Genomic DNA, 25,957 nt, shown 5'->3' with positions numbered 1-25,957 from the left:
GGATGGAGCTTTTCCTCATCCTGCATGCTGCTGGAAGCCACTGAGAAACAGGAAAAATGCAAAAACTGCAGCTTTGCAGGACACTCTGTGGCTTATGGATACCCACAGTGCTGCGTTTGGGGATAACACGGAGGGAGGTGGGTGTTTTGCTTGCAAAAGGGTGAATAAGTAGCAAAATGGAAACTAATCATATTGCGAGTAAGCACCACAGTGCAATCAAATTAAATGTAATTTGAATAAGATTAAATTTAAAAGACAATGACATTAAATCCTAGCTCCAAAACTCATCAAACTCACTAAAAGCAATTTTCAAAATTGTAACCATGCTGAGATCTAATAAAGTTTTCATTAAAGAGGAAGTGTTTGACTCAGCCTGTCACTTAGCAATATAACGGAGGGGTTTTTTCTCCTGTTATGGAAGGGATGCAAATATCTTTAATAGTTTCCTTTCTGTTTTACCAAGTACCAAGGCATGACTGAGTTCATTGGCAATGCTCTAAGGGCTGAGAAATCTCAGCCTAAGTAACTTATGATAGAAATGTTCTTTGTTGCTCCCTCTCACCCCTTAAATTTATAGGATTTTGCTAATGCAGGTACAGTGATGCTCAGCCTGCTCTGAGCTGGTTTTTGCTTTACTGGAATTACCCAACAGACAGGAGCCTTCTCATTTTCTTCTGTTCATCACTTAGTACAACCTGAATCGCCTAAATATGCTTAAAAGACCTTCAGAATAAAATAGAGTGAAATCCCTGAGTATGGGTAGATTGCAGCAGGGATGAGAAGGCAGTTTGGTTACCTAAATGTCAGGTTTTGGAAATATTCAGGTTTTGCAAGATTCTAGTTTAATTTCTAACATGAAATTGAAGGAAGTGAGCCCCAGGGCATGGTACGGCAGATCTCTATTACCAACGTCTTTTTGTTCTTCTTTTTTTGATGGTGGCAAAATATGAGTGAGCACACATTCCCCTGCTGTGCTGGGTTGTGTCACCCAAGTTTCCTAGAGACTGCCAAATCTATAAAAGAAGACCCGAATTAGTCAAAAAACTGTTTATGTGGATAACAATTTATTGCTTCTGTTAGTTATGCTTATAAAAGAAATAAATTGGAAGAACAGGGCATTCTAGAGAGCACACTGTTGTCCAAAAGTAGATGTTTCATCTGCCTTTGCTTCTCTGATAACATCTTGGACCTTTAAAGAAATAGGAAATAGTTTATCACAAAAAGTCTTTTTTTTAAATTTTATTTTTAATTTTTTTAGGAGAAAACATTTTTGTTGTTAGCGTGTAATGGATTCCTGAAATGCGGCATCCAGCTGGTGTAATGGGCACTGAGGGAAAGGATGGTAATGAAACCCAATTTAACAAATTAGTGTAATTTAGAGAGAGACTTTATTGCAGAGTTTCACGGGAAATAGTTTAGAAACATTCAGCCTGGGGAAAAGAAGGGTTTTGTGGTTCCTCAAAAAGCCTTGCTTCAATCTATAGAAACACATAGTGGTTTTTAATTAGTTAATGTGAGCAACTGAAGATGTGTGTAATCAGGAGAACACACTTGTCTCTCCATCACATCCCCAGCTGCTGCAGAGCTGCCTCTGGGTTGTCCCACCAGATGCTCCTGCAAACCCAGGCGAGGTGTGGTTTGTGAGGCTTTGCACTCAGTATTTACTTTAGTGTGTTGTTAACTTTAAACCCCCAGTTTACTGTGCACAGCTGCCTGCTGGCTCTTGCAGAAAGACATTTCTTTAGGTCCCAGTTCCCCGTCAGCATGGTGGGGTGTGATGGGACGAGCTCCACAGCCCCATATCCCTTCCTCTCCTCTGTGGTGCATCAGCCCCACGATGCCCCTTGTGTAATGGTAACGGTATGTCTCTGTCTGTTCTCCATCAATGGCCTTGTCTTTGTTCTTGTCCTGTTACTGGATTTTGGAGTATTTGGGGATTTTCTTTTTTTCCTTCCAAAAAACCTATTGAATAATAGCTCATCTTAGCACAGCTGGGCTCATCCATCTGACACGAAATGCTGACCTGGTGGCAGCTATTAATGGAGATTTGTGGGCAGAAATGGAAAAGTTGCTTTACTTTTCCATCATTGCGCATCTACATGCTTCTGCACCTCCCACCATCCAGGGCTGTGGTCCAGCACATTTGCTTTCATTTGGAAAAAGGAAAAGAGACATTTATCTCAAAACAAAATCTTTAATTCTGAATCCTCAGGCAGGTCTTGTGGTGCCAGGATCCCGAATCTGCCTTGTCCAGGTACCCCAGCCTCCCAGATCAGCCCACAAACTTCTCTGTACTTTGGCACTAGCAGCACAGAGAACAGCAATATACTGAGTATTCAAATATGAAAGCATGTAAAGATGACTATAAATATAAGTGATACAGCTCTTGTGATGATTGTTACTCTTTCATGTTCAGTAGATTTTCTTTTACAGTTTAAGAGGAAGTGTTGTTGGATTTTAAAAAAAACTACAGACAGAAAATGTTGTGCAGAAGTTGAGGCTGGTTTTGCTGATAGATGAAGGCAGATACTGTCTATCCCCTTTTACTTCAGGCTGGCAGAGCCCTGTCCTCACTAAAATAAAGATTGAGTGGAAATGGCCCCTTGGCAGGTCTTTGAATGGAAACCATATAATTATAAACCACTGTCTAGCCTAAAGTACTGCTAAGTGTTTAAGCTATCATATTTCCACTGCTCATTCAAGGGTATTTTTAGTGTTGGTGGAAGAAATTGCTGACTCTAGGTCAAGTAATCCCTCCTAAAGTCTATGATCCTGATTTGGGGAAAACAAACCATTTGCTTAAATGTGTGTTATTGTGAAGCCTCTCCTTCTCTCTGTCCAAGCCTGTGCAGGGAGAGAGTTTGCATGGAAGAGGGTTGGGCCTGGGGTACAGACATAGAGAAAGAAGACTGACTTGCATTGGCATTCGAAGTAGAATAGTCTGCTACTGCTAAAATGTAGATATTTGTCTAAATATAATTTCTGTTATACCTATACTTCCATTGCACATACTTGCTTTTGCCGGAGTGGAGGCAAGCAGCAAAGATCTGCTTCAATAGGCAGTGCCTTGGCCAAGGCCCTTCTTGGCTCATGAATCCAGCTGTGCAGCACAGCTGGCTCAAAAGCCTGGATGTGTTTGTAACACAAGTCTCTTGGTGATGATGGGATGGCATCATTAAACTGTTGCTCACCCAGCAAAGAAAAAAGCCAGATCTAGAAGTTTGCATGGTATTTGTTATCCTGTTTCTGTGTTTGGGGATTTATTGCTATGTGGTCATGGCTGACGATGCCCATCACCCCATTCTGGTCCCTTGTGACAACCCACTGAAGGAGATCTGTGCTCAGGGTGAGCAGTCTGATGAGCTGGAGCTGTTGGAGGGTGAAAGCAGCAAGGACACCATGCTGGCCAGCACCAAGGGTGAAGGGCTTAGTCTGCTTTTTCATAGGAGGAATAAAGCTCCAGGAAACATCTGAGGAGGGTCACTGGGTGATGGAGAAGAGGTCCCCTGCATGCAGCCATGCAGGCGACAGGTTGGAGGGTTCACTGTTGGCAGTGGAGGCGACCTGTGCTGGCAAATGGGAGGTGGGTGCTGATGGCTTGACAGCATGTGGGAGATGGCTGGTGTGGGGATGAGCTGTGAAGAGCCTTGAGATTGATCGGTGTGTTTGACATGAGAGAGGGGGAGTCATGGAGAGAAGAGTGATGTGGTTATGTTGTCATGCCAGAAAATGAGCCCAGGCTGCTCTGAGAAGACATCCTAACTCTAAGCCACAAACACTTAAGCCAAACAGACTGCTGAAATCACCCAAATTAATTCTAGTTTGAACTAGAAAAATCATCCCATTTAATTTAAACACTGCCAATGAGTATCCAGCAGCAAGTATTTCTTCTGGGCAACTAACCTCAGAGTTGAAGACATGAGCACACCCAGGGTCTCCCTTGATGCATTTGAAGTGTCACAACTGCTTTGTGATACCTTAAATGCCACTTCCAGTGGCATCGGGCCCTCCCTGCTGAACACCTACTTCAGGTTTGATAACTATGCTGCACCATTAAGAGAGGGTTTGTAAATAACTCCTCCCTGCGTCATTAAATCCACAGTTCATTCCCTGCCCTTGTATTTCATCTCTTGGGTTGCTGATGACTTTCCTGTATGGCTTCTCTCAGAAAACAGTCTTTCCTGCTATGCATTTCCTTTCATTGGCACATAAATGTTAATTAAAACCTCCTTAGGCTTTGTTGCTTTGATGCAATGAAGACTAGAGAAGCTTTTTTTTTTTTCTAGTAAGAAACAACCAAATGTCTGCAGATAATCTGCATGCTCCTGTAGCTCTGATAAGACATTCCTACTTGTTTGCAGGATCCTTTCTGAACACACAGCTTTGATTTAGTCCATTGTACTATGAAATAAGGAAGACCTGTGGCTCTGGAGAACCTCACGGACTAATATTTTGCTATGGAAAACCCAGAGCGCTTTATCTCAGGGCATGGTTATCCAGATCAGGAGGTAGATGATGCCTCTCAGTTTTGCCCTGTTGCCCCTCAGAAGAAGACCATGTCCCACCAAGAGATTTAGGGTGAGTCCAGCTCACATGGAGCTGTGGATCTCCAAAATCTGCTGCAGGGGGGAGGATGCTCTGGGCCATTCCAGCTGCCTGGTGCTTGACCCCTCTTCGGTGTTTCTGACCCAGCTGTGCCCAGACCAGAAGTGCTGGCCACATCTTCTCTGTTTGCTTGATGCACATTTGTCAGCTGCCTATTCACTCCCAGTTGTGGCTGATGTCAGATTTGTCATTCCTGGTACCCAGAGCACAGTTTGCACCACTGGTCATCTAACTGGGATGAGAGCTGCTTTGAGCCATGTCGTGGTTTCACCTCTTCTGTTCAACTGAAAAGATAATTTCAGGAAAAAAATAATTTATCTTGTTCAGGACAACGTATGATGTATGAAGCTTGTTTAAAGGACTCCTCTGGCAGTGTCCAGCAGAGGGTGCAGTGACTTTTTATGTCTGCACAGATGATTTCCAGGGAAAGGATGTCTTTATTGCTTACTTCTGTTCATTCTGTTTTTAAAAGGGAAAAAGATTGAAGGACCCTTTTGCTGTCTTAAAACTGAAGTTATTTGCTGCCCATATCAAAACTAATATCTACTTAATTTTAGAGAGAAATATAGCAGTATCATAGGTCATTCAAAAAACGCTCTCTGATATCCAACTATGTGAAATGATTACCAATAGGCAACAGATGAGAGGTTTGTAAGTGTCCTTTTATACTTAATTGTATGTGCTTTTATGGAGCCCTTATGTATCAAATTGTGTTGGGGTGGTTAACATTTTGTAATGCTTTTTGGGGTGTGTTGTTCTCGGTGTTGGTAGCAAGGGCAGGATATTTCTTTCTTTGAGTTATGAGTTCTCAGCACCACAGAGGCCACAGGAGAGCATTACCTGGTGGGAAATTTGAATCTTTATGTTCTTGCTTTCAGAATGCAAATATGGTGTGAAATTAGCTCTCCTTTAAATCACCATCTCAGTGCTCAATGGCTGTTCCTTCCAGTTTCTGTACAGACTGACACTAGGTTTTCTCCCCTGGAATAACAGGCTTTAAAAACTGCCCACAGAATACTCACTGTTGGGCAGGAGGAACTTGATACTACAATTATGAAGTGCTCCTTTGTAGGGTGGGCTTCAGGTGTCACCTGGGCTTCAGATGATCCTTATATCAAACAGTTGTGAATAATTTCTCTGCCACCAAGAGTCAGCCAAACAGCACTGGAGAATTGCCAGGGATCAAGCAGTAAGTTCTTTTTTCACACTTTTATTTTTAATTAAAATAAATAAATTTTAAAAAACCCAAAACCACACTGGTCCTACAAAAAGCCAGTGGGCATTCTGCCCCAGCTTGGGCAGGAGCTTGTCCAGACACACTGCTGCCTTTGTATGCCAGCACCCGGTGAAAAGGGGCAGAGGATAATTTCAGTAGATGACAGCCCAGGGCTTGGTGCTGAAGGCTGAGTTGATCGAGGCCTCGTTATTCTCATAGCAGGGGCTTCTGTGCTGAGTTCACCCACAGACAAGCAGTGCCACATGGGTGCCAAGTCTCCAGAAGGTTCCCCACCTCTTTACAGTGGCTTGGAGATCTATTTATTTAATCGTGCCAGTAATGATTGACAGAAATTGGCATGGGGATAATGAGGACTGCTGTAAAAATGGTCTGAGGGTTTGCAAAATCTGCTCTTTGCAAACATCCAGCATGTAAACTGTACATCTCAAATGGGATCAGGCTTTTGTGGTCGCTTTAAGACTTGGAACATTGCAACTCAGTGCAGCTTAATTAGATTCAGCCTCCTAATTCAAGTCTATGTTCTTTTCATAATGAGCTATAGATCTTACAAAGATTATTGATGAGATATCGGTGAGTGTGTTGTGAACCACACATCAAATTTACTCCTCTTGCAAAGGAAGAGAGAGCCAAGACCTCAGCAATGCTGTGTGCTGGCTGCACCCAGGCAGAGCCCTCCTTGCTTCGGCTGCTCTAACAGACTATGCATTAAGCTAATGAGGGCCAAAAATTGATCTAATTCCTGCTGGAACTGCACTGAGCAGTTCAGCTCCCACATTCAGACCTGCTGCTCACACTGACACCTAAGGCCATGTCAAGGTCTGGGTACAGCCTGGGACCACATGCTCATGGCTGTGTGATTTATCTGTTTATACTGAGCTGTCTCTAGACATCACTAAAGGGCTTGCTAATGTGTTTGAAAAGCCTGTTATTTCTCTAAAAGGAGTGAATTCCCTCATTTAAATGTGGCACTTTGAGTTTATATGTGCCAACATGATCCTTGTTGTTACACCAGGACTTGGACAACTTCCACTGAACCTGCTTAGATGATCTGTCTGCAAGAGGCACAAATTCAACAGCTCCTTGACACTGTTCTCCTGGTAGAAAGGAAAAAAAATGAGTCATTTCTGCTTCCTTCTTTCCTCCCCAATGAATGGGCTGAGAAATTGGGTGAACTTCCCACATCTCTGAAAGAGCAAACCAGTCAGATGCTGGTCACTGCTCCTGCTTCCCCATTGCCTGTGATGTGAGCCAAAGCTGACCCGATAGGAAGTGGCAGTATTTTCATTTTTGATGGTCATTTCTTTGTAGAAAGGCTGTGAGCCTTCCCTTTACTGATGATGTCTCAGAAAGCTGTGGCAGAGCAATAGAAAGGAACCTGATCTCTGTAGGAAGATGGCAACAAAATAGATTGGGCTGAATTGATGGGGAGGGTAAGAAGTGAAAATTTCACCCATTTCTCAAATTAAACATTTGTTGTCCTTCTTCCTTGCCTCCCATGGCCCCTCGGTTCAGAGAGGTGGGTGAGTGGTTCAGCAAATGCCCCATGGGATGCTCAGCTTGATTTGAGCTCCAATGGTGTTTCCGATGGCAGAAGGAACCAAAAAGAGTATGAAGGCCCTAGAGAAACCTTCCTGTGAGATTTCTTACCATCTTGAGGAAACTCAAAATCTTATTCAGACACGGAGGGAAGAGGAGGGGGTTGTTAGAGCTCTTCTGCCTCTGGCAAAAGGCTGCCCACTGCTCAGCTCTGATGTTAAACAGTTCTGAATAACCTTCAGCTAACTCTTGCTGGTAATTAAAAGGTGACTCATTAGTACTTGTAGGTTGGAGTCCATAGTGGGTATTTCCCTAATGACCCAAGATAGTTGAAGCCGTGGCGTGCACACACGGCGACTGAACTGCATCCTGTGCTCTCCATCCCTTCAGGGAAGGAAGCCTCACTCCAGCTCACTGGGTTTCCTATAAAAAAAGTTCAAATCATAACTTAACTGTGTATATTTTTTTCAAAAATGATGAAGCAATGTTTTCCTACTGAAACATTATTCCACCTCTCCCTGCAAGGGAGCCTTTGTTTTTATTCATCTTGAAAAAACGTATGTCTTGTTTCAGCTCTGTCTCTGTACTAGTCTCAATCTTTTGCATTTGCAGTTAATTTCCTACTTCAAAGAAAAACAGAAAGGTCCTTGATTTACTAGATTGGCTAAATTCAATATCTTTCCCAGAAACAGTGGCTCAGTGTTTCCTAACTGTAAGTTTGAATGATATAATTTCCTCACTTCTGACACTCATCAAAATCAGCATATTGTATCCAATTTGGTCTCCTTCATATCCCTGTGGCAAGTTTAGCATAAATTTTATCCACTTTAAACAATACTTGTGTTTGCCACACAGTGTCCTAAAGCTGCAAGGTCTGATTCGTGATATGAATAACACGCACAGTTGGACACCTACATTAAGTATGTATGATGAGATCACTTCCAGTAAAATCTTGAAATGCAGTAATGTGAAAAACATCTGGTTGTTGTGCATTTGATTTAAAGTTGGAAGCCTTGGACAAAGGGACTATACATTTATTAATGAGTTCTGTGCTTTATGGAGGTTTCCATGCAATTTACTTATTAGACTTCATAAGCAGGAAATTATACAACCTCTTGATTTAAATTAGCTTATTAAACATCAAAAGCAGGAAAATATATGATCTCTTGGTGTGAATTAATTATTGCGCTTTTTTTTTTTTTTTAAGTCTGAATTTAACATAGCAATTCCCACCTACAAACCCATCACTGATACAATATGTGTGTGTGTGCTTATGCACACACATGCCAAAAACAAAACGGGCAAAAAGATTTGGGTATTGGGAGTTGGCCGTGTCAAGCCATGGTGGTTCCTTAGCTGGAGATATTGGTGCATGTTCAAGGGCTAAGGCCAGAAGAGAGGATCCGGGGGTTCCTGCAGCTGTGCCAAATGTTTACAGCCATGCGGGGTGGCTATGTGATATCTCTTCCCCAGAGCAAGGAGATGCAAGGATGAAGCATCACCTCTCCCATCACCTGGGTTAGTCCCTGCTATCACCTTTGTGGCCTCAGCAGTGGCCAGCACAGGGCTGAGCTGTGTCCTGTTGCTCCGGGCAGTTGTGCAGGAACGACTCTGTGTCTACATCTCCCCAGCAAAAATGTACAGTATGTTTGAGGCGTATCGGTAGCGAGCCCTGGTAACCATGGAAATCTGGCTGTTTAGCAAATTGTAGAGGGGAAAATTCAACAGAGATGGCCAAGGGGATGAGTTAGAGCTGCCCCTTGGCAAGCGCAGCATAGAAACTGGTGTGTTTTTTTCTTCCAAAAAAAAAATATGTACGCATGTGAAATTTCTAATTTTTCATTCAGCACTGTCTGCTCTGAGCTGTGGAAAATATTTGCAGGGGTGTTGCAAGGTCTCCTACATCTCATTTGTGGTCCTGCCTGGCCTTGCCGAGATGGCCTCTCCTTGCACCGTGGGTGCTGCTGTGGTGGGGTGTCCCTCTACCCCTTGGTCTCACAGAAATGTGCTTTTTGCAGTCCTGAATTCATATGCTCTGAGGGGAGATCCCCTAATATGGGGAAAAAGTTGCTGGAAATGCTGCCAGGGGCATAACCAGAATGCAGAGGGGCTGAGGGTGTGTGATCTCTTCACTTGCCCATCACAGCCGGGACCCCCTTTCTATACATGAGGTTTCATATAGGACCTCTCCATTGGCTTTGCTTTGCGCCCAGTTCCTCACAACTGCCCAGTTATCATGTTTAGATCACTTTTCAAATGTGGGAGCTGCAATGGCTCATATTAATTCTATAATGGGAAAATCTGAAAAAAAAAAAAAAATACAGGAGATCTTGGTGTTTCTGAAATTGCTTTGTGCCATATTCTCTCTGATGCTGCTTAAAGGTACATTTGTTTCTGTATTTCATTTGGTGCTGCTGAGGATTTTGCTGCATTAATATTTAGTTTCTTATAAATTGCTACAAATTTACATATCATATTATGGTTTTAGTCCCTATAACCTCTGCTGTAGAGAAACACAGATGGCAAAGCAATTCATCTCTGCAGCAGTCACTGCATTGTCCTTAGAAATCCAGGCAGCCAACCAAGCGTAATTTAAGCAGTTTATTCTGAAGAAGTTATTTTGGTCTTCCCTCAGGCTGCCTTTTTGGGATGCACATACACAAATCCCTTGGCCTGGGCACAGTTGGATAAATAGGACCAGTTTCCACCTGATGTGCAGTTCCCCACCAGAAACAAAGGTGTAAACCTCAGGAGTTTTGGTAAGCCTCTTTCTGACCAATCATTTTTAACTCAGTCTGTTCTGGCTTTTTAACATTTGGGTCCAGCAGCGTTTCAAATGCAGCCGAGGTTCAACTCACAGCATCTCTGTGCCTGGGCTGGGGAAACAACGGAGAAAACCTGTCCTCTGGATGTGCAGACCATTACAAATGACCAATTACTGGAAAATATTTTTCTAATGAAACCGTCTATGTACAGTCTGACTCATCTAAAAGCAGACTAAGGAGACAAGTCACCTTTCATGTTTAATAAAACTGTGTTAGCCCCATGTATAAATATTCTTTTCCCGTAGCCCCATTGCTATATCCATGAGGCACGTTCTGCTGAGCCCTCTGTGGGTCTGTTTCCCATGAAAGCACAACCCGGGCACGATAATCCCAGCTACTACAGAACATCTGCTCTACATTTTCACATGATTTATGGTAACATGTTGCAAACATATATGCATATGTGTGCGTATATATATGTTTATGAAAAAATAATATGCTAGCACTGATCAAAATTCCTTCTTATTACTCTAACAAATGTTTTTATTACATTTCACAAATCATTTGTTGTCCAAATTCCTACATGGCATACTTGCATAATAAAAGAAGAAGGAAACAGCAACTCCATTGATCTTCTTCAAAGCCAACTGCACTTTATTTTTCTATATGAAAAGATAATGGAGAGATTTATATACAATATTTCTTTATTCCTTCAGTTACACAAGGCTAAGGTACTTAGCAGCAGTACAGATTACCTTTGGACTATGTGGAATCATTTATGCCATGTAATACCAATGAAGGTCTCTAATTATTTAAGAGCTTACACATTTCACAGCAGAAGCTCAAATTCCTGACATTAGGCCCTTCATTTGCTTTTTATTCTGAAAAACCTGATAACCCTTGGAGGAAAGAGAAAACTTTTTTCCCAGCTAAAGAGAAGTCTGAGCAATGACTTCACAGGAGATTTTCTTGATGAGTGTCTTACAGACTAGATTGCACAATTTCTATGCTTTTGAGTTTGCTTCTCAGTCTGCTCTTTTTTTCCCCCCCTTTAAGCAGGAAGGACTTTTTCTTCCTCCTTTTCTGCTTTTTACAGTCAAAGCAGAACATGAGGCAATAGCATCAGGGACTAATGTTAGTGCCAGACTTTTCCCACTGGACAGACAAAATGGGAAAGTCAAATTCTAACTGTAAAAAAATGAAAACTTCTCAGTGAGGATGCCCAAGGGTCTTAGACAGCGCTTGGGCTAGGTATTCACTACTGTCAATACACGTGGGCTGGTGAGCACCAGTGGCACATATCCATTTTGTGGTACTGCTGGTTCATTAGTGTTGATATTACTCTGCAATTTATAGTCTGGAGAACCTGCTCATAGCAAAGAGCACAGGCTCTATGCTTGTAGATGCTAATTTGATGTGATAGGATAAGTCCATATATTGCACAGCCAGAAGCAGTTATGATATTTTCCTGTTTCTCTCCCTTTGTTGTTTGTGCTGTGATGATTTCATCCTCCCACATGTAATACCCAGAGCCGCAGCCTCAGGTCCCCTCCATGGCTCCACCAGCAACCGGGAATGAGAAGCAGCCCTGAACAGCAACAAGGAGTCTACTGGATGGACCGGGATGCAGATGAATCATGGTCTGCAATTATGTCAGACTCTGCAATATGTTTCTCATTTGCCGAACTAAGGCTTTTATGAAACAATAGTGCAGTGTGTGCTATGTCAAAGGCAAGAGAGCTGAAGGATAGTGGGGAAGTCAGAGCGACAAGAAATAAATAGCCCATGGTAGGTATGGACTCTGCTTCCTTTTCTAATTTTTAGTTTATATTCAGTAACTTAAATGGCATTTGACTTATGCTCAAAGTAAAGTCAGTACTGCCACACATCCCTCTGTCTTCATTTAGGCCACTTACAGCTTTCTAATGTTTTGGGAAAAAAAAAAATCGTATTTAATTAGTCATTCTTAAAAAATAATACCTAGCAATTATGTAATGGAGTTCTTAATTAATCCATTTATTCGCATATATGGGCACATCATGCTCCTGCTGCTATCACTGAGGAATCCCAAACATTTATCTGGTGGAGGTTATTTACCCTGTTTTTGATCCCAGGTATGTGCTGAGGTGTGGTGTGAATCTGGGGGGCTGTGGTCAGACCCTCAAAGGGCTGCTGCTCCTGATGACAGGCTGTGCCTGCATATGGGCGCTCTGATATAAACACTTCATGTAACTCCTCAAGTGCTCATAATGCCATTTTTTTGCACTGATTATTTTGGTTAAGAGCAGTATAAGGTTACTGGAAAATGAATAACCACAGTTACAAGTGTCAAAGCAAAGCATTGGCAGAGAAATCTCCTCCCTGGGTCACCTATCTTGTTTCTCACTCTGATTTGCTTGTCCTTCCATCCCACCTTGCTGCCCAAACCGGAGCCAATGCGTGTGTTTTCTGGACCAGCTGTATCACTTACTGGAAAAAATTGCATGGTTTTGTCCCTCATGGGGAAGAATAAGGTTACGTTTGATTTTTCCACCACACTTGTCTGCACCTCAGGAGAACACTGAGTTGTGGTTCATCTCTGAGATATTTGCTCTCCATCACTGAAGTACATGGAGGAAGAGGAGGAGGGGGCCTGAAGGCACACAGGAGGGAGTAATTGGAAGGCACTGGGTGGATGCAGGCTTGGGATGTGCAGGCTCAAGGGAAAGAAGTGCTGTTATATTATATTAGCACAGAGGGATTGTAGTTTTGTAGGATTTTGGTGCAATTTTCTTTACATCCATTTGCTTGAAGAAAATTTCCAGGAGAGGCATCTTCCCTCAGGACTTGGAGAAGGCAATGGGAACCAATGGGGCAGGGCTGGGGGTGGTGGGATGGAGAAATGAACTCACATCCTGGGGGATAAAAGGAGAAAAAGGGCTTTGGGAGATGTGTTTCTCCACATTTCTTTGGGGAAAACACAAAGCACCCCGCTTCTGAGAATGCAGCAAGCGTCTGTCAATTTGTGCTGGAAAGGAGAGACAGGTCTTTGTTTGGAGATAGCTTGTGGTCCTTTTTTGAGGTCAGGGATGTGATTGTAGTGGAGAAAAAGGAAATAAATCGTCACTGGGAACTGTGTGAGAGGCGATGAGCCGAGTCAGCACTTGTGGGCTTGGTGTTGAACAGCGGCATCTTCTAGTGGTTTTATCAGGGGAAATTTGGAGGACTCGTTCTCAAACAACACCCTCCTGGGCTGGCTGTGGTGGCTCACATGGATGACCTGAATCTGGGAAGGATTCAACCTCCAGATGCTTCTCAAATGGATGTGATGTGTATGATCCTCAACAAAACTGGTGGGTTTGACTTAAAATGAGGCACTAATGTATTTGAGGAGGTATCTGTATGTTCTTTCACAGCATATATTTGTTTTGCAACCAAACCTCCTGGTTTGGAATTTTTTTTTGGAGTTGCTCTATATTCTGCTTCACCCATTTATGGTGCATTGCTGCAGGAGCAATGCTGATGCTGCAGCTGGTTTCACACCAGGCAGAACATCTCAACCAACAACAGCTCTGCAGCATCTCGAGGTGAGCAAGATCTGACTTTCTTGTTTATCCAGCAAATATCTCAGGAGCACCATTTCCAGAGGTGTCTGCTAACATTCCCTGGTGCTTTGGGTGTCCAGATCTGGCGCATCATACCTGATCACTGTAGGTCCCACTGAGTGGGGACAGGAGGTTCCAACCCAGGCTGTGGGCTGGGTCCTGCACAGGTCAGTGTTGGGCCCATAAATGAGGAATAAAGCTCCAGTAGTCAAACTTTTTGTCCTGTCAACGTGGGAGAGATTTGCCCAGATGACTTACATTAATTTTAATGGAAACTGTGTGCGGAAACCACAAGCTTAAATCAAGAAGATTATGTCAAAAGAGCAGACTTTACATTCATAAATCCAAATGACAGGCTCCAAGTGTGTTTTTTTTTTTCTCACTGCAAAGAACCCATCACTATTTTCAGCTTCTTAAAGCTGACACAATGCCCAGCCTTCATGGGGATCAAGTTTTGAAATGGTTTTCATAACTCAAAGGATAAAGGAAGAAATCTCCCCAACCAAGGTCATGTTAATAAGCAGCTACATTAAAAGAGCAGTTCCCAGAGACTTCAGCACAAGTTTTGGCTTGGCATCTCACCGCAGCCTCTGTGCCAAGGTGGGATGAGCTGCTGAATCTCATTTCCCTGCAGTGGTGTGGTTGGGAGCACAGCAAAGGATGTTGCATCAGTCCATCCTGCGTGCTCATCCCAGTGAGGAGACTGGCACTTTCCATGGAATAAACAGCCTTTCCTGGCCAGCTGCACTTTCTAAATTCTATCCATTAACAGCGATGAAAGGAAGGGAAAATAGAAACGTCAGGAATGTCCACAATGGATAGTATTGATTTTTCTGAGGATGCTTTTCGTCTGGAAACATACCTCCTGAGCTTTGCAAGGAGCTTGGGGGTTTCATGCAGATCCAATGTAGCAATCACAGACTGATCAAAATGCACTCCAAGAAGTATGGTGTGTAATTTGATGTACTGCAACAGGTTGAGAAAACCATGACAGGTCTTTGGGCAAGCAGAAAGGAAAGGACCTGGCTTGGAGGCTAGGAGTGAAAATTCCATTGCACCCTGTGCTTGAGAGAGCCCCTTCACACCCAGCTCCTGGCTCTCTCCATTAGGAAGACGGGAACAGAGAGTTCCTGGGGAAGAAAGAAGAAACCCTCCCTGCAAAAAACTGCTTTCAGAGATTTCTGGGCAGGGCGGGAGGAAGTTTCTCTGCCAGGAAACAGTAGCCATCACTAACGAACAGGGAGCAACTTGTCATTAGGTTCTTGTCAATGATTGACATGTTTGTGGCTCTGGACATCTGGAAGGGATTTAGCAGAAAGGTCTGGTTCCTGTGACACCGCTAATCTCTCCAGCTGATGGATTCAAAGGGAATGAGGTAGAAAGAGAAAAGAAAACTGAAGAACCAAGGGCTGATTCTTGCCACATGTGAAATAAATAAAGGACCTGCTCAGGAAAGGGTAAATAACCCAGTTCTGCAGCATCAACCACTTTCTCTTCCTTTTCCCTTTGCCTGCTATTTTGTCAGAGGTGACTACTACACACTGAAAGCAAAACACGCTTTTCCCTGTAGAGACTGGCTTTCTGCAGGGTAGCGCGGGGCTCCATGAGTCTCCCCCATGCTGGTTCCCAGCCACCTTCCCCTCCTGGACTGAGCACTTGGGCCTCAGCGATGCTCGTCCTGCAGAGGTGGTAGCAGAGCTTTAACTAAAGCCCAAACCATCACCTGGTACAAACTCTCATCCAGACTCGGTGAGTACATTTGAGGCTCAGCCCGTGACCCTGCCTCTGGCTCAATGGCATGACCAGAGTAGAGCCCATCACTGACCTGAGACAAACATGGGGAACAAAGATGGAAACTTAGAGGTTTTAATTGTTTGCTTCATTTTGGTATGACATAAAACCCAAGACTTCTGGAAAACATTATGCAGAGAAAGAGGGAGATTTCCCAAAGCCAGATGTGGTGTTTGGGCCTCACCTGGGCTGTGGGAGACCTGAGCTTCCTTCTCAAGAAGCCCTTGGCCGCAGGAAAATGGGCTGCTCTGGGTTAGCCACACTCAGAAATTACTCAGTCTTACATAAAACTGCAGACCCAAAAGGTGGTTCAAAATAAGAGATGACCTGACTTTCCAGCCTCCTTGATTACTTGCCTGTCAGGTTCTCCAGGAGCGACCCATATTTCATCGTATCTCATGTTTGGGAAACCTTCCACCTGAATACACAACATACAACATGTTGGTCACGCTCTTTCCCTTGGTTCAGACCTGCTCAAGATAACCTTATCCCTACACATGGTGCTGCTATATATTGTGTACTGGTAAGCAACATGTTTTAAGTTGTTTCACTTAATATAACACAAGATTTGGAATATTATCCTATGTATGGCACTCCTCTATTTATGTAAAGAGAAAATGGAAGGAATATAGCTGGTCTGTGTGTTTAATTTGCAGCCCTAAAATATGCTCTTGCATGTCTCATGTTTTTGAGATGGTCTTTTTTTAGTACCATCTGGGCTAAAATAATAAGGGTCTGTCCGGGAGCCATGAGCCAGTTTGTTAGCTCAGACCTTGGTAGGATTCAGATACAATTCCTAATTTGGACAATTCCTGATCCAAACAGTCCCTCGAGGAGAATGGCTGGGAAATTCCCTGGTTCTTCAGTTTAAAGGGTAAATCACCAAAGTCCAGTGAAAGGCTAATGAGCAAACCAAAAATACCTCAACCACCTAAAAACATATTCCCAGCAGTAATCAGCTGGGAGCATCTTCTGATGAGCTTTTAAAAATATAATAATGATTTTTAAAAAGTCACTTTTAAGAAAAAAAATCATTTAAAGAAGCTTTCAAGGACTTTGACAAGTTCTGAAACCTCAGAGCAACAGGTACCTAGTGCTGGTGCTGGAAATTTAATGTTGTGCCCTGGCAGCCCTTTTATGCTCTGGAGCAAGTCTTTGTGTGTGTATTTGCATATCACTGTGTCCCTCAGACCCTGCGGTTTGCTCTCGGCAAGCCCCACGTGGGGAGAAGAATGTTCCATCTCCCACCTACTTGATGTGGCCTCTAGAAAGAAAGTACAGTTTGGGATTAGGCAACCATGACCTCATTCTCAGAGTTTCACACTGCTGTGAGGATTAGGACCATATGACTGGAAAGCCTGTCTGATAAATATTTATTCCTGCTCATGCATAGAACGCTTCTCCCGCAGCAGCTGAAGCAAGGGAGTGTTGCCTTCCCACTTCTCCCAGTTTTGCAGGCACACTGGACTCCCACTGTAAATTAGCCCATCCCTCTGCTATAATAAAAGCTTTGGAGTCGGAGAGTGATGAGGGTGGATGGTGCCAAACCATTGTGAAAAGCAGACTTAGAAGAATTAAAAACTAATAATGAAGAAATTAGTCTGTCTTGATTGTGCTACAACTGCCAGACTAATCCTACTGGAATCCTCCTGAGCCAGAGCATCACTTAGTTTCTCAGTAGCTGGCAACTCTGCTTTTTAATCGTAATGGTGGAAATAACTTTGGTTTTAAGAAGCTCTTTATTTGCAGTGAGGTTTTCCTTCATTTGAATTCCAGATTTCCAGACACTGGGGGCTAATGCTAATACAAAGTCCTATTGTATCACACTAAAGAGATTACTTCTCTGAATCTTGCCATAAATGCCTGAAGCTGAGTTTCTTTTTACCTTGCCTGAGTGAGAAGCACCACTGAAATAAAGAGGTCAGTTTGCCTGAACAAAAGGAACCAGATTTGGCCCAAGATATCTTGCTTTATAATGTGCTATGTCTCCTATAAAAATCCACGTCTCCAGTTTCTCTCTGCTTTGGATATGCCGAAGTACTGGTACATGTTCAAACATCCTCTACGAGACCTATTCCCACACCTGCATCTCCTGTAAAAAGCAATAAACCTATGTGCTTGTGAGCTTCAGAAACGTGCATATACTTTGCTGGATAAAACAGTGCCTGCATGTTTCAAATATTTGACTGAAAGCTGCAGAAAATGCTGCTGCTTTTATTTTACGGAAAATAAGCTACGTGGACGTGGCTAGTTGTAGAAGTGGTTTATCCAGGAACATATGTCTGTACATTGAACTTGCATAACGAAGGCAATTATTTTCCATTCAACCCTCCTAACACATATTGCAACATTCGTTCTCAGCAGTAGTGAAGAAATGCATCCAAACTGCTCCAGGTCTCCCTGGCCCTTTATCAAGGAGCCTTTAACAAGTGCTGTACTCTATATTACTAAATCATTCCCTCTTTGAAATCATTACTAACCTTGTCATGTTATCTACTCAGCTGTGACTAGAAAACCACTAAACTAAATTAAACCGTATATCCCCCTATGATTCCTTGAAGTGACAATGAACTCAATATATCTAATGTGTCTATATGGGGTTTGTGTTTGTATCTGTGTGTGTATGCAGATAGAAATGGTCCAGAATCACAGGCTTGCGTGAAGCTCTGCTGGTCATACAGCCTCCCAACACAGACTGTGGTGAAAGAGATGTCTCTGTCTTAGTTTTCCAGCCATGAGGAAGCTGGAAGAAAAGGTGAAATTCAGACATGAAGGAGATGATGAGGTATATAATCACCTGCAGCGCACAGCCTCATGGACAAAGGAAAGCCTGAGAAAGTCTGCTGGTGTGATGCCAGGCAGGAGAACATGTCGAGTGGGATGTTCTGCTCTTATACCTACCACGGTCCAGCCCTGTGGGGATCGGTGTGGAGGTGTCCAGTGAGTGAGGGCTGGGGCAGGCAGAGCCCGCACATGAGTCCCTGCTGCTGCTGGCATCATTTGCTTCCCTGCCTGCTCCTGCCCATCCTGCCTGCTGCCTCCAGAAATGCTCCTACTGCTGGGGAGCCGCTTCAGCTCATGAATCCAGTAGGAAGCTGGACCTGCAAAGTGGGTCCCACTGTGCTGGGGCAAAGGAGCAGCCTGGGAGCACTGTGCTGGGCTGATGGAGGCAGGAGAAGAGCTGGTACGTGGGACAGGGAGGAGCATCCTTTTTGGAGCAAGTCAGCTGTAGTGTCAAAGGCTACCCAGCAGAAACTGGTCCAGGAAGGTGTAAGTGGATCTAATCCCCACTGACAGATCAGGTCATTTAGTCCATCCCCTCATCCCAGAGCTGGCTCAGTGCAAGCTCTCTCCTTGCAGCAGGCGTCTGTCCAAGCTGTTACTGAAATCAAGAGGGGAGGCTGCTCAACTTCCTACCTTACAGCTATACAGACCCTCTCTGATGTCAGGTCTGTGGTCGCACATCCACACGGTGCTTGGATCTGCTCACAGAGCTGAGAGAAAAGTGGTGGAGTGGGAAGGAGGTAGGTTGCTGTGTCCAAGCACTTGGTCTGATGTACAGTAGGAGAAGGCTGTTCCTCCTCAGTGGTGGCCTGGCACAAACTGTGACTGGCTGTGTTGCGAACTGTCCCTCTCGTGTCATTGACACTTGTTCTGACTTCATTAAGAAGAGAGACGTTTCTTTATCAGGACCTAGTTTTCCTAAAGTTTATCACTGCTTGCCTGGTCTTCAGTCCTACGCTTCCTTATGTATCTAGTTCACCTTGGTGCTTGAGGAGACCGTTGTCTGAAGAATGGAGCAAGCAGAAAAAAAACCAAAACACCCAGCATTTGCATAACTTTGCAGAACTGGAATATCAGTGATGTGAAAATGCTATGTGAAATATTCACCAATATTTTATTATTATTTAAGACTCTCTCTTTTTCTTAGGTGCAGCATGTCTTCCCGTTGATGAGGGCATGAATCAAACAAGGCATTGTAGCCTTGAGAAATACTCTGCTGTTCTCTGAACAGTTTCTTGACTTCTCAGCACTTCGTAATTCTAAATACTTTTAATATGCTCCTAACTGCAAGAGTCCATCGGGTTTATATAAACCCTCAGGTTTACTTCAGGTATATGGATAGTGTTAGAGAAGTTTCTATTCCCTAACAATAGTGTGTTGGAAAATGTACAGTAGGGAACATGCTTGCACTTTTACGCTATAATGTCTCTTTGCTTTGTTAACACCACGTGAAATGTATTGAGAGATGATTGTGCAGAGGTCCTGTGGTCAGTAGGTAGTGACCACCTTGTCACATTGGGTGTAGCACGTTGTTGTGATAGAGAGATGGAGAACAAAATGGCTCCTTAAATCTTGATGAAGAAATTATCGTGCTGAGCTGCAGAAGGACGTTTTGAGGTTAGTCTTGAAGTCAGAGTTTTGTCATGCTTTCAGGGAGCTGAATTTCATTCAAAGACTGTAGGCTAACAGAAGCAGCATACTGGCTACACATCTCTAGTTATGAGATGGTCGATTGACATAATGTAATGTAGTTTGTGTATCTTTTTGGCAGGGAACAGTTTCTTCTGCCTGTTCCATTTAACTGAAGTTAATGAGTATTTTTTTTTTTTTTGGAAGTTCCAATATATCATAATAAACTAAATGAATTCAGATTTCGAAGCTGAGCATCCCAAAATAACAGTCTGTTGTAATTTGGCTCAGGATGCTCAAACGTTTGCTGTCTTCCTGCATTACAGAATGGCCAACAGCCAACCTCAGCAGATTACTGCACTGACACTGGGCGTCTATCAGACCTTTAAATCAGTTGAGGCAGGCCAGAAAAAACTTGCTTTTATCCATTTTAAGGTCTGTAGACTCTGCTTGTCAAGTGGTTTGCTCTCCACTGATCACACAGACTTTTCCATGGCTTATGCAGCTATGCATGGAAATGAATACTCCCCAGAAAGATATGTCAGACTAAGCTTTCTTAGGGTTTTTCTACTTCATTGCTGGCTTGCTGAAAACAAGAAGATAAATTGCAGCATAAGGAATAAAATGAGAACATGTGAGAGCTAGAAATGCCTTGTGGGAGCTGTTTTCTATCTCTTTTTTCTTTTTTGTATATGGCTGATATGACTAAGTGACACTGAATTATTCTGTGAAAGTTGAATTGCTACTTTTTGTGACTTCCTGCTCTACAATTTTACTGTATCATATATCTGCAATAGGGCAGGGGGAAGGAGGGGAAAATGGAAAACAGATGAGGGATATCAGCTTGGCCCCATAACACTACTCATGATCTTCAGTGGGTTTATGAGTGTCAGCATACGAGAGAGAAACAGCAACGGAGAGGCATTCTTAAAAAGATTTATCTCAAAGTATCTAATGTGGGAAGATAATTACAAGCTTATACGATGAGGTAAGAGAATTGTTTTGTTTATACTAGAGAAGATAAAGTACATATTTCTTCCATCACGATGATATATTAAGAGGAAGCAGAATATTGTGTGTTAATTGCCTTTTTGGCTGGTGCTCCCCGAGGCCCCGAAGGACAGAATGACAAGGTGCCTTTTAAAGCTCACGAGCTCGCTCAGGGCAGCCGCCCTGCTTAGCTGCTTGCATCGCTCAGAGTAGATTCATTTCACGAGACCTAACAAGACATTCAGCAATAACTTCCCCCTTAATCAGAAAGGAAGGAGAAAACAAACAGTAACTGCACCCGATTTCCTCCAAGCAGCTTTTTGGAGGATGTGACAGAATTGGGCTGGTCCGGCCCTCACCATGGAGCATCGCAGCTCCTCCCAGGCAAACGTGCATTCTGTGGACTGCTGGGTGCCCAAATTGTCCATAGCTTGTGATGAAGACCCTGTATGGATGCTGCAGGCTGAGGAACTGGCAGAGTTTCGTGCCTTTTGACAGGGGTAAGTTAGCCATGCCACCGCAGCAGAGCAGAAGGCTTTCACCTTCTCAGACTCTAATGAAGTACTGGTCCCTCACACCAAATTTGATAGCCAGAGCATGGTTCATTTTTGTTCCTTTCTGCTCTTGCTCACTCTTCCTACTCCAAATACAGTCCTGATTTTTATTTTATTCTGAATTTCCACTGTATGTCATATCTCTGAAGGGCTGCACAGGCTCTTCTGAGGTTTCAAAGACAGCTCGTGCTGCCTGCTGCTATTCCGATTGCTGGCCTAGATGTTACTATACATAATAATAAAGCTGTATACATGCAGAGGGTCTTTTGGACACAGTTTTGGGTGGAGCTGGAACATAAATTCCATTAGTGCCCTGCTGTGTGAAGTGGAGGCAAGTGGGATTAGTGTTCTTCCTTTTCAGTGGGCTCAGGACACATCGAATGGAGCTGTCTACAAAGGAAAACTAAGAGAATTATGTGATCTTTATCGGGATCTTTTTACAAGACTGAGCTGTGAAAGTAAGAGCGTGGTGTGAAGGAGCATCTGCTACATTATTACCACATGGGACATGGAAAGAAGACCCAAAAGGCAAGTGTGGGAGCATTTGGGGTGAAGAAGTTGCTCAAAAAAGACCTAAAAAGACCCAGAAGGGAAGTATTTTCCCTTGATATCAGTATTGATAGTGAAAACAGATAAAAAAGTGGGAGTGTGGGGTTGGATGAGATGGAATTTATTTTATACTGATGCATTAACAGGCTCATGATTAAGGTCATTTCCCATCAATTAACCCAATTCTCCACCAACCCAAGCCAGGCATGAACTACTGGCTGTCAGCATCACTGTCACCAGGATATATTTTCCTGTGATATTCTGATTCCATCTCTCTGGATCATTTTTTGTTTGCTTCAGCTCCTTTTGCACCTGAGCCACACAGGTCCTGCCATGTCCTGTGTGGGGCTGTGCCTCTGAGAGTAAAATGAATGCAGGATCATCTGTTTATTCTTCTATATAAATTCTGCTGTATTTAAAACACAAGCACAACAACACGCTTGGAGATATTTCCAGTGCTTTTGCTCAGAGTCTTGGAAAATGAGAGCAAAGGCTACTCTGGGAAAAAAAAATCCAACCTGAAATCACCGCTAACAATGGAGATCCAGCCTGTTGCATGGATGTGTGGTTTAACAAATGCCACTATAGCTTTTGATTATGGGAATAATTGCTTATAATATTCTGAGGACAGTAGAAATGTAATTCTATCCTGTTGGTCATTTCTCCTAAAACTATTACTAGAGAGGTGTAAAGGTGTTTTTTCTGTACAAGCTCTCCTTCTGGCCTTTCTGTGCAGCTCACAGAACAAAGTAAAAAATATTTATGGTACTAAAGATTCGGTAATTTCAGCCTTCAGATTTTTTTATACAAGGAAAGCTTTTTAAATAATAGATGTTTATTATTGCTGAAGATTTCTTCATTTTGGCTCAGAATACATCTTGCAATTTCTCCCTTTTGGTGGAGCAGCTGTTATTTCTGCCTATTGCTTACTCTGAAATGTGTATAGAAGTGTCTACTTGTGTAAGTGCAATTTTCTACGTGATTGATTTTAAAGTATTTGTATGAGTGTGCAGAAAGTCCACTGCACATGGATTTCATTTCAAACTAAACATCCGCCCGAAAGCAGAGGTTAAAACAAGTGCAAACCAAAGTAATGGTCATTCACAAATAGAATATTTGAATATTTCTTTGCAACAATTGAACCACTCTCAAATAGATTCACAGAAGCTAATTGAAGGCTTAGTACAGAGAGTCCTGCTGGAGAGGAATAATGAATAAGGATGCACTGGAGAAGAACAAGGAGGCAGCAGGACCAGGGTGGGAGGGATGAGGAGGAACGAAACCAGCAGTGATAAATAAAAACCATGAATTTCCCTGCGGGGTTTGTGAGAGATGCTTTTCCATGAGAGCTCTCCACTGCCCAAATAGTAAATGCGACGGCTCTGCCCACCCACCTGCACACAGAGTATTCTCCAGTCCTGCCCTTGCCTTGCTCTGTGTATCTCCGCACAACCAACCCAGACTTTTTGGGGCAGGAGAAGCAGCGTGTTGCTCAGGATACGTACTGGCGCTGGGCACAGGAAGGTGACGGGGCTGCCCCATCCCTCCCCGCTCTCAGCCCTGACCCCTCTCAGATGCTTGTCCCTGCTGACCCAGTGTTTGCTTAGTCCTCAGGAAAAACCTTCCCCAGGAAAAATCATTGCCAAGTTTTTTTCCAGCATTTGCGGTTCAGAAAAATTCTGTTGACTACAATGCAGGGTTTGATGTCTTGAGGACATCAACCCTAGTTTTGGAAGGTCACAACATGAACATGGTAATCCTTATGAGCTCATCCTAGGACAGGCAGCCCTGCGCTCCTGGGGAAGATGCTCTTCTGAGGGTCTGGGGCTCCTGCTCCTTGGAAGTATCCAGGAGAGAGGCTCACGGGTCTGTAAACCAGCTGTGCAAATGAGAGGGACCTTGCAACTCCTGAAACACCAGTCTGGGAAGTCAAGGCAGAAGCCCAAATCCAGGTGCCTGGCTCTGCCACCATATGGGAGCTTCACAGTTGCAGAGAAATAGCAACCGACTGCTGTTGCCAGAGGACTCAGCAGTTGGCAATGCCTTTGCTGTGATCTCCCTCCTCTTTTCATTTCACTTTTTTGGAACTTTAAGTCTTTCCCTGGCAATAAATTACCATGCCTGGTGGAGGAGGAGTAAATTTTAAGGCGCGTTCTCTTCTGGGGCCAAAGGTTCTAACTCTGACCTGGAAAAATGCACATCCATCAGATCAGGCTTCACAGCCCTAAATCTTTCCCCAGAGCCAGGGAACCAAGTCACCCCTTTTTGGGGAGAGTGTAGATCACTCCTCCCTTTTAAACAGAGTGCTGGAGGCACTCATAAAGTAACTCCATTTTATAGAGCTGAAGCTGAGAGAGGCTTGTGTCAGGTGATACCTAAGAGGGTTCAAAACCTCCCCTTTTTCTCAGTAAGACCTGAAACCTCCATTTCTTGTCTTTTAGGCTGTAGTCATGAGCTTTTGCAGGTAAGACTTCACAGTTTACCTACTCAAATGGAGACAGCAGTGAGGCACTCCCTGGGGAGAAGAAACACAACTGAGGAATGGTTTTGTGGATTTTATCCAAGAAGCATTAATACTGTTTACTCTGATCAGATTTATTTACTGTGGGGAAAAAAAAAAAATCTTTGCAAATACAAAGTGCTTGTTATTGCTGAAGACAACTTCTGTTTGGCTCAGTGGCTCCTCGCTGGATACATCACAATTCCCATCCTTTGTCGAGCAGCTGCTCCTCATGGCCACTGCTCAGTCTGCAAAGCCGTATGAGGGCTTTGCAGAAGTCTGTCCATGAGGTCAAGTTGCCACAAGGCACCCCTTCTCCTTCTTAGAAGGATTTAGGCACCTCAGTTGTTTGTCATTTGTCCACTATGTAACCTCTTTAGGACTTCTGCACGGCCTCTTTCCTGGCAATCCTGCGGTGATTAGCACAGTGACAGCCTCATGTGAGGGTTTGACTTCTCTGCTGCCATTACCTTTACAAACACCGAACACCACGCTGCCCTTGGCTGGAGTGGAGGTTTTCCACGCAAGCTGTTAGGACAGCTGCGATGCCAGAGCTGGCTTCAGGGCCAGGCTGGCTTGTGGGGACTTGTCCCACCAGCCATGGTGGGCCCGCAGCTTTGTGTCTGTCACCCTTCAGAGCAATGGGGTGGCACATGGCTCACTACAAAACTCACCCCTGGGCTTCACCCCAGAGCTGTACACAACACCAGCAACCTGGCCAAGGGGACACACTGGTGGCAGCCTTATTGCTCTGTGTTGGTCTAAAAAAAACCAGAAACCTCTCACTATGTGTGACTCCTGACACAGGAGGCTCCCAGGGAGCTGGGGTGACACCAGCATGCACTGAGAGGGTGTCGAGCATGGCAGCAAGCACGGGGTGACATTCAAACAGGCGGTGGAGCAGGGCTGGGCTGGCTGGATGGCAGCCAGCAAAACTCGCTGGGGCATGATGATCGCAGAGGGGTTGAGATCGATGGGACCCCCGGAGTGAGTCCAGCTACCCTGCTCTGAGTCCTGCCTGGGGAGCGGATGGAGGGGAAAAAGTGCAGAAGAAAAAGCAATTGTAGACGAAATGCTGAACTGGAAGGGAGGGTGGAGGACGCTCCTGGATGCTTTCTGCTCCCGCAGCTGTGGGGCTGTGGGGCACGGATGGACCAAGTTACAGATGGATGGATGGACGGGTGGACCAAGGGACGGATGGATGGATGGACGGGTGGACCAAGGGACGGATGGATGGATGGACGGGTGGACCAAGGGACGGATGGATGGATAGACGGGTGGGTGGGCGGACGGACGGAGGGATGGATGCCCTTCCAGGGGGGCGGCCCCTCCTCCCCTCCCTGCCCCTCCGGCCGGGCCGGGCCGGGCGGCGGCTCCGCTCCCCCCGCGGGGCCGCGCCACCGCTCCCCGCCCCCGCGCTGCCGCCGCCGCAT

General features: G+C 44.2%; 1 long non-coding RNA gene across 1 annotated transcript; it reads left to right on the top strand.

Moving 5' to 3' along the window:
* Window positions 1-1,506: 1,506 nt before the first annotated feature.
* LOC309445159 lies at window positions 1,507-12,392 on the top strand. Its single transcript, XR_014185243.1, has 3 exons — window positions 1,507-1,626; window positions 10,014-10,137; window positions 11,674-12,392. It is a non-coding gene; the product is annotated as an uncharacterized lncRNA (long non-coding RNA).
* Window positions 12,393-25,957: the final 13,565 nt, after the last annotated feature.

The sequence above is a fragment of the Streptopelia decaocto genome (genome assembly GCF_964273445.1).
Source record: "Streptopelia decaocto genome assembly, chromosome: 12".
In the NCBI taxonomy this organism is placed as follows: Eukaryota; Metazoa; Chordata; class Aves; order Columbiformes; family Columbidae; genus Streptopelia; species Streptopelia decaocto.
This window is presented reverse-complemented; position numbering and strand designations above follow the sequence as displayed.